Genomic DNA, 8,473 nt, shown 5'->3' on the forward strand with positions numbered 1-8,473 from the left:
GGGAGAAAAACATGAAGTTGTGTTCCATTTAATCAGTGTCATAACTAGAGTAAGAGGAGATGGAAGAAGGAATAAGAAATGCATAGGGACTGGGTTACTGGGGAAGAAGACCAGATCTATCCTAAACTATCAATGAAAATCACCTCTAAAGTATATAAGCAAGGAGAACTAATGTCTAAGTTTGTGCATCTGGCCCCACCAGAGCTTGAATTATAACCAAGAATATCTGGCTCTAGCTGGATGCTCTTGGAACTAACTCCACTTATCTGCAAAATAGCAGGCAATTCACCTCTACACCTCTGTTGCCCAGATCCTCCACTCCCCACTGCTAATGTTATTATAACATAAACTTGATTTGCCATTTCCCAGGGCTGCTCTCCCAGGATTGCTATCTGCACCCCACATTCACCACCTTCTAGAGAATTTTTAGTTATCTCCATAGAGAAGAGTATGAGTTGAATGGAACCCCCCCCCCCAGAAACCCATTGACTGTGTAACCTTCAGAGGAGAGCTTAGGGAGCTTCAGGAAGAGGCAGGGACTTTACACTACAGAAGTTGGATGTTCTTCTGTTTACACAAAACTAGTCATGTATATGGTGGGGATGGAAGGATACAAATCAGAAATGTACAGATGAAGTAGTGTGGAAGGAGGAAAGACACAACCGAGACATGGGGGTGGGGGGGATGTGAGCAAATGTGAAGGAAGGACACAGTCTGTCCTTCTCTCTGTCTATAACTTACCAAGATCTTAGAAGGCAGGGCATGTGTCTGACTCTCTACAGTCCACCAATAATGGGTCCTAAGTCTGACATAGAGCAAATTCTCTGTACATGTTTATCAAGTAAATCAGTCAACATAGAGACATCCCTACCTGTGAACAAATTTCTAGAAAGTGTGTTGTTATACTTATTTTATATACAAAAAATGCTAAATCTAAAAAAATTACCCAAAGTGGTACAGTGCTATTGTTTGAGTGACCCCTCTAAAAATGGGACTTGGAATTAGGTTTCCATTGTGAGGGCCCTAAGGAAAAGGGCTCATGGGAATTATTACAGGACTGGTTCGCTGATAACAAGCCATGTTTCTGATTCTTTTGTCTATCTCCCACATGCTTGCATGTCCATTAGCCACATTATGACTCAACATAGAGACCATTTCTTTGAAATTTCCAAACTCCAGAATCATAAGCCAAATAAAGCTCCAGTATCTATGCTCTAGCAAACTGTGGTTTTCAATTACACCCCCAGGAAACTGACTAAGACACATGGGTTCTAAAATATAAACTGTGGATGTAACTTACTTCCTGAAGCACTTGCCTAGCATGCATGAGGCTCTGTGTTTGATCCCTAATACTGATAAACAAATAAATCAGTAAGTGAGCTGAGATTGCACCTTAAATCATACAGATCCCCTAAGACTATGCCCTAATGCTTCTTCCTAAACATAGTTCTCAGGAATAAATTCTCCAAATTTCTTGACTTTCTAAACCATGAAAACTTATCCTTCTGAGACTGAGTCAAGACTAATGTTCTTCAGATGTCTAGCCCATGCTTCACCTAGATGTCTTCATATTTTTCCCATTCCACGCAATGCTCTTCCTGATTTTGTGTCCCTTAAAGAGATTGAACTGTGGTTTTCAATTCAAGAGCTGAGGCTCTTTGGATACTTTAGACTTTCCCATCTCTTTGACTAATGGATGGCAAATGCTGAAGAATGAAAGCCCCGGACCATGGGTACCAACTGGGAGGAGTAATGGCTTGCTGATAACCACCGTGCGGTGTTGCCTGAGATCTGACCATTGGATTCCTTCTCTCCCGTTGGGCTGCTGCCTTCTCATCATTTTCCTTCTAAGAGCTTCCTTCCTTGAGTTTGCATCCTTGTCTCTGCATTTTTCTGATGACCTTGACACAAAGAATATGCAAAACCCAACTTACCACATTAGATGCTCTATCAATGGGTCCAAATCAATGGTACACAGAAGCTTCCTGTTAATAACAGCCCCGAACTGTTGAACACTCACCATGATTGGATGTTGTTCTATGTCTTCTTTCTAGTCTTTAAAGAACACAAGATTGGTATGACTGTACTTGTCCTCCAGATGAGAAGAACATAGGCACTACAAAGCTAAGTAGGTTTCCTCAGTTAACATACCTAGAAATTTAAGGAGGAATTCTAGTCCATGGCTATCTATCTCTTGTTTCCTGTTCCCATGATGGTATACAGTTATTCAATGTCCAATTCTCCATTTTTAGGAGAAAAAGAAGAAGGTAGCTGAGAGATCCCTGTCCTGTACACTCCCTAGAAAATCCTAAGTAACTGTTTGTGGAGTAAATAGCTAAACAAGGAGATCTGAGCAGTAACATGTTCTCTACATTCAATAAAAGTTAAAGAACTTTCAATAACTCCTCATGAAAGAGCATCCATTTCTTCTAAAGCTGAAGTCTGTGTCAAGTAATGAAAGTGAGGATAAAGGCTTTCCCTATACAACCTATGGTGTGTTGACTTTTGGTGTGCTGAAACTGAGAATTCTGCAGACACCTAGCTTACAGAATTACTGTACATTCAGTTCAACTGCCTTTAATAAAGGGTCTTCAAACCACAGAAACAAAGTAACAGTCTCAGAAATAGCTTTAAATTACCAGAAAGTAAGACACCTGCACATCCTAAATTGCATCTCCAGAGTCTTCCTAATTTCTATCTTTTAAGAAGGAGACAATGAATGCTCTGTTTAGATGTTGGGACTTTTGAAAAAATGAGGCGCCCTTTTTCTACTGCTTTTCAAAGAGGCATTATACAATTTGAATCTAAGTGAAACCTCTGAACTGGCAAAGAGGAAAACTTCAAGAGGATGTGACAAAATTATTTCAGCAACCATGACATTTCTTGATGTGAACCACTTTCTTTGAACTGTACAACACAGTGTGAGTAAAAATTTGGAATCTGACAGGAAAATAAGCGAGATGCCAGGCATGACGATGAAGACATTCTTCTCCTACTGCTTTTTACAACAGTGACTGAATCCAAGTATAGCCAGCAATATTGAGAGGGTTAAGTGTAATGCCTGTAAGTGGCAGAATCAGTCAATTCCCAAGTCAAATGATCACTCTAGGACTTGTCCTGTGACCTTGACCAAGTCATTTAACCTCTTGGTTCCCTCATCCATAAAACAAAGCTATTATTTTGCTGGGAGGGTTAAAGAGCATGCATTAAAGTTCTTAACATGGATGAAACACTTAGCTAGGTTGATGGTGATTCTAACGGAGGTAGTATACTGTTTACTGAGTGACATTTATGTGCCAGGTACAATTTTGTCTTTTCTAAGAGAATTCTGGCTACTCTAACTGTCCCTAAAATCTTAGGTCCTAACTCAATAAAAGAACATGTCACACACACAAGCTCAGAGGGTGGTAAGAATGGCAGTAATGGAAGTTGCATATTGACAAAGTCATTCAGAGTGCCTGACTGAAGCTCTGTTATCTTTACATGTGCTTACCGAGATGGCCTAAGTATTGGCATTAAACCAGCAGTCTGGAAAAGACATTGGATGGACCATTCTGGAATTTTTTAATGTGCTACATCTCAAAGTGTCCAAAATAAGACAAATAAGCATCATTCTCACGAAGGCAGAAGGAACAAGAAGCATAGTTCTATTATCATTCAATGACACAGAACTTGAGGCATATGAAGGACTGAGAAAATGAAAGACTAAAGTCTGGTCCCAGGTTGTCTGGCTGGCTGCTGTTCTAACCATCTCCCGCTGTTCATGCTTTGGTAGAGAAGGGGTCTTAGATAACATCTGTGGCAGGCAACCTCCAAGATCACACCAGTAGCTCTTGCTTCTGTTCTTTAGAACCTTGTGTGATCTTTTCTCCTTCATCAATTTGTGTCTAATCAATAGACTGTGACAACATTGAAAGGGTGTCACTTCTGGCATTAGGCTTGAAATGATGGTTATCTTAGTTAGGGTTTTATTGATGTGAAGAGACACCATGACCACAGCCACACTTATAAAGGTAAACATTTAATTGGGACTAGCTTAACATTTTCAGAAGTTTAATGCATTATAGCCATGGAAGTAAACATGGCAGTATGCAGGCAGACAAGAGGCTGAGAATTCTACGTCTTGATCCACAGGCAGTAAGAGAGTGTGCACCACACTGGGTGTAGCTTGAGCATATGAGACCTCAAAGTCTGCCCCCACAATGATACACTTCCTTCAACAAGGCTATACCTTTTAATAATGCCAGTCCCAGTGGGCCGAGCATTCAGATACATGAGTCTATGGGGGTTAAACCTACTCAAACCACCACAAATGGTAAATTCTGTTTCATCAGTAGACACTTGATTCTGAATCTATTCTGTATTAAATATATTCTCCCACTCTGATGAACCAAGCCACTATACTGGAGATATCAACATGGCAAGAAATTGACGTTAGTCTTTGTCTAAGAACCAGCTAAGAATTAAGACAGCCCAAGAGTCCCTTGAGAACTGGAACCTAGCACCAACTCTGAGAGTTTAGAGTGTACTTTTCCCTGCTGAGCTCGCAGGTGAAACCCAGACCCTGCTCACATTGATTTAGGACCACATTAAAGACTTGGATTCAGACTTCTGACCCCAGACACTATAAAAATACGTGTTGTTTTTTTTTTTTGTTTTGTTTTTGTTTTTTTTACAAAAGTACAGTTTTTGTGAGCTTCTGGGGCCTTCCTAGCTAGTGGTTCTTAGGGAAATATCCCACACCTTAACACAAAATATTTTCTTCTCCATTTTGTTTTTTACACTTCAGGTTCTTTATCTCAAAATTTCCATTTTAATAATAAAATAAGGATACCTGTTAAGATTATATTAAAAATGTTTAGGACATTAAAAGAACTTTTTGCTGTTTAATTAAATCAACCCGTGGCTCCTGAGTTTGGCTCTATCCACCCACATATGGTGCCTCTCTGTTCAAACTTCTTCTAAATTATGATTTTAAATTAGCCTATAAAGTAGTAAGTTTTCTTCTAATTTACAACACATTCTTAGTTTGAATGATCCCCCAGGCCTCCTTTTCTCCCATACATCCATCTTTTAAAATCTTGTTGCCCTCAGTTTTCTTTCCATATTTTTCCATCACATGTGGTTCACTGCTCCAGCCCATGGACCCTCTTCTCACTTTCAAGTATCTACATATATTCCAAGCTAATCAAACAAATTAAAAATTTGAGACCATGATCTACATATGAGAGCATGTGGTACGCCACTTTCCAGGTGTGGGTTGCTTAGTACGGTACAATATTTCTACTTCCATCCATCTTCCTGCAATCTTCATAATTTTCAGATTTCTTTAGTGCAGAATAGAATTTCACTGTGTTTATATTCCTCGTTTCCACTACTCGCTCACCAGTAGATTGACATTTAGGCTGCTTCCAGTTTTTAGCTACTGTGAATAGAGCAGCAATGAATGTGGCTATGCAATTATCTCTGTAGCAGGATATGAAACCCTTGGGTATATACCCAAGAGTGGTATAATTGGGTCATATAGCAGCTCTATTTTTTGTTCTTTGAGAAGCTTTAAGACTGATTTCCATGGAGGCTGCATTAATTCACATTCCCACTAACAAAAGAGTTCCTGTTTCCCTACCTCCATTCTGGCATTTGTTGACATTTGTATTCTTGATGAAAGCCATTTTGACATGAGTAAGGTAGAATCTTATTTTTCTGATAGTGAAGGATGTTGAACCATTTCTGAAGTGTCTACTGGGCATTTTAATTTGTTTCCTTAAGGATGTTCAGTTCTCTAGCATATTTTTAATTGGTATCTTGTTTTCCTGATCTATTTGTTTGTTTTAAGTTTTCTGTATGTTCTAGAAACTAATCCTCTGACAGAGGTATAGATGACAAAGATTTTCTCTTTCTGTAGGCTGATGCTTCATTTGGTTGACAGTTTCCTTTGCTGTATAGAAACTTTTTACTTTCATAAGATGCCATTTTCAGTTGTTGTTCTTATTTTCTGTTCTACCAGAGTCATATCCAGGAAATGCTCACTTATGCCTGAGTTGTAGTGTACTTTCTACTTTTCCCTCCAGGAGGTTCAGAATAAGCTCTTATGTTGAGGTCCTTGTATTGGCCTTGGGTGTCTACCAGAACAGGATGGTAAGACCTTATTGCTAAAGACAACATTCTTTGGTTGCCAAACAGAGAGAAACTATACTGTGAATGAGCTGGAAGCATCCTCCATGCTGGCTTTCATCATGAGGGAAATTGTTTTGTGGGCAGCTAGGGAATAAAAATCATCTGTGGTCTTTCTCAATTCTGAATCTTGAATGCTATAATACCAACTTGCCGGGCAAAGTGTGCCTACTGGTACTATAGGGGCACAACTGTGGTGAGAGTAACCAGCTCTCCATTTTCTGAATGGATCTGAAGCTCATTCCACAAGAGGGAGTTCATGTTCAACACTGTAGACCTCATCAAAGGCTCAGACCAGGAGACACCATAGGCATGAGGAGTGAGTCTAGGGCTTTTGCAGTAGTGAGTAGACATGTGGTCAAAGTGACTCCTACTAATTTTGTTTAGACCCAAAACCAATGCTATCTTCAGCCATAATCAAGGAAGCTTTTTGTTTTTCAGTGAATGGTGGTCAACACAGAAAATCATAAATGCTGAGGTACTGAGAATAAGTGATAGCTGTGTGCTCAGCCTTAAGGAGGACATCATATCACCCTCTGCAGGGCTCAAGGAACACCACAAAAGAGGGATCAGAAAGAATGGAAGAGCTTGACACTAGAGAGGAGGGCCATGAAGCTCTGTCACATGGGCATGGCCATGGCACTGGGAGCTCACATGGTTTGCACAGGACTGAATCCTTAAACATTTAATGACAAATAGAAGAGGGGCTCACACAGAGCCCAGCCCTGCCCAGGAACAGAGGACTCCTGACAGAGAGGAGGTTGCTACTTTCCTTCTTGTAGCCACTAATTAGTTATTCATGCTCCAGTGGATAGATTCACACCCATACCCAAGTAGGCAGAGTCCATGGAACAAAAACAAACAAGCAAAAAATAAAAAATTAAAATAAACAGAAATAAAAAAATGAAAAAAATATGAAAGTGAAAAGAGATTTGGCAGGGAGATGCAAATAGACTATCTTTTAATTGACAAGTATGGGAAGAACTATATGATGTGCAAAATAATAATATTTATGCAAACTAATACATCACATAAATCCAGGAGTTCTCAGATTTTTATTACCACCAATGTACCTCATTAATTTTTGTTTTATGCTCTATAGACTTCTAGATAAAAAAAAAAATCCTTTCTACCAAACAAGCCACATTTACTAAGGAATAATTGATTTTTTCTATTTCCTTAAAACATTGTATTAAATTATATCTAATAGGTTACACACACACACACACACACACTATCCCGGCCTTTCTCACAATATTGCAAGCAAAAAAAAAAAAATTAGAGCAAAAAAACAGCACACCAAGTTCACTCATATCTCACTTAAAGTCAATCCAAATGGTTTCTTAAACCCATGGTCTGGGAACAATGATCTCTGAATGAAATTTTAAGTAGTGAGTGTCACATTCTCTAAGCTGGCATGTGTGTAGACACTCTTCCTTCACTGTCATAGCAACCCTTCAGTGGTTTGATTTTCTGCTGACTGGACTTCAAATAATTTCTGAGGCTCCCAGGTTCCTCCTTAGCATTCATTAGTCTTGCAGATCAACTCGATTAGATGAAGATGCACCTATGAGATTAGCAAGGCATACACTAGGTAGTTTCAACTCCAAATGATGAAAGAATCAAGACCATCTTCATATAGATGGGACCATCTGGTAGTCAAGGGACTCAGATTGAGCCAAAGGAAGAGAGGAAGTCTGATAACACAGGCCTCTTTCTTCTTCCTCCTCTCTTTCCCTTAACTCCTCCCTCTCCTCCTCCCCCTCCTCCTCTTCCTTTTTCTTCTTCCTCTTTCTCCTCTTCTTCCTCTTCTCCTCTTCCTGTACTTTTTCTCCTTTCTTCTCTACCTCCTCCCCCACCTCCTCCTCCTCCTCCTTTTCCTTTCTTCCCGGTGCCTCTCATAAGCCGGTCTTCTCTACTACACCTTCCTTGACACAATAAACTTAAATCTCTGGAACCATAAACCAAAATATTTTTTCCTTTTTTCTTCACTAAAATCATTCTCAGAAACTTCGTTACATCAACAAAAAGTCTGATGAATGCATATTTTCATCCTTCACAGAGAGCCAGAGAACAGCTCTCTTTGGACACCAGCATCTTTCTAGTCACATCCCATAGATGTATATATACATGTATATATAACTTTTATTGCAATTCTTTGTGAATTTCATCCTGTACCACAATCCTACTCATTTCTAGATCCCTTTGTATCTGCCCTCCACCTTTGCAACCTCCCCCTCAAAAAAAAAAGAAAGAAAGAAAATAAGATAGAATAAAAACAAAACAAAGCCCCAAACAC

Source organism: Grammomys surdaster, unplaced genomic scaffold, assembly GCF_004785775.1.
Source record: "Grammomys surdaster isolate TR1022 unplaced genomic scaffold, NIH_TR_1.0 334, whole genome shotgun sequence".
NCBI classification, from domain to species: domain Eukaryota; kingdom Metazoa; phylum Chordata; class Mammalia; order Rodentia; family Muridae; genus Grammomys; species Grammomys surdaster.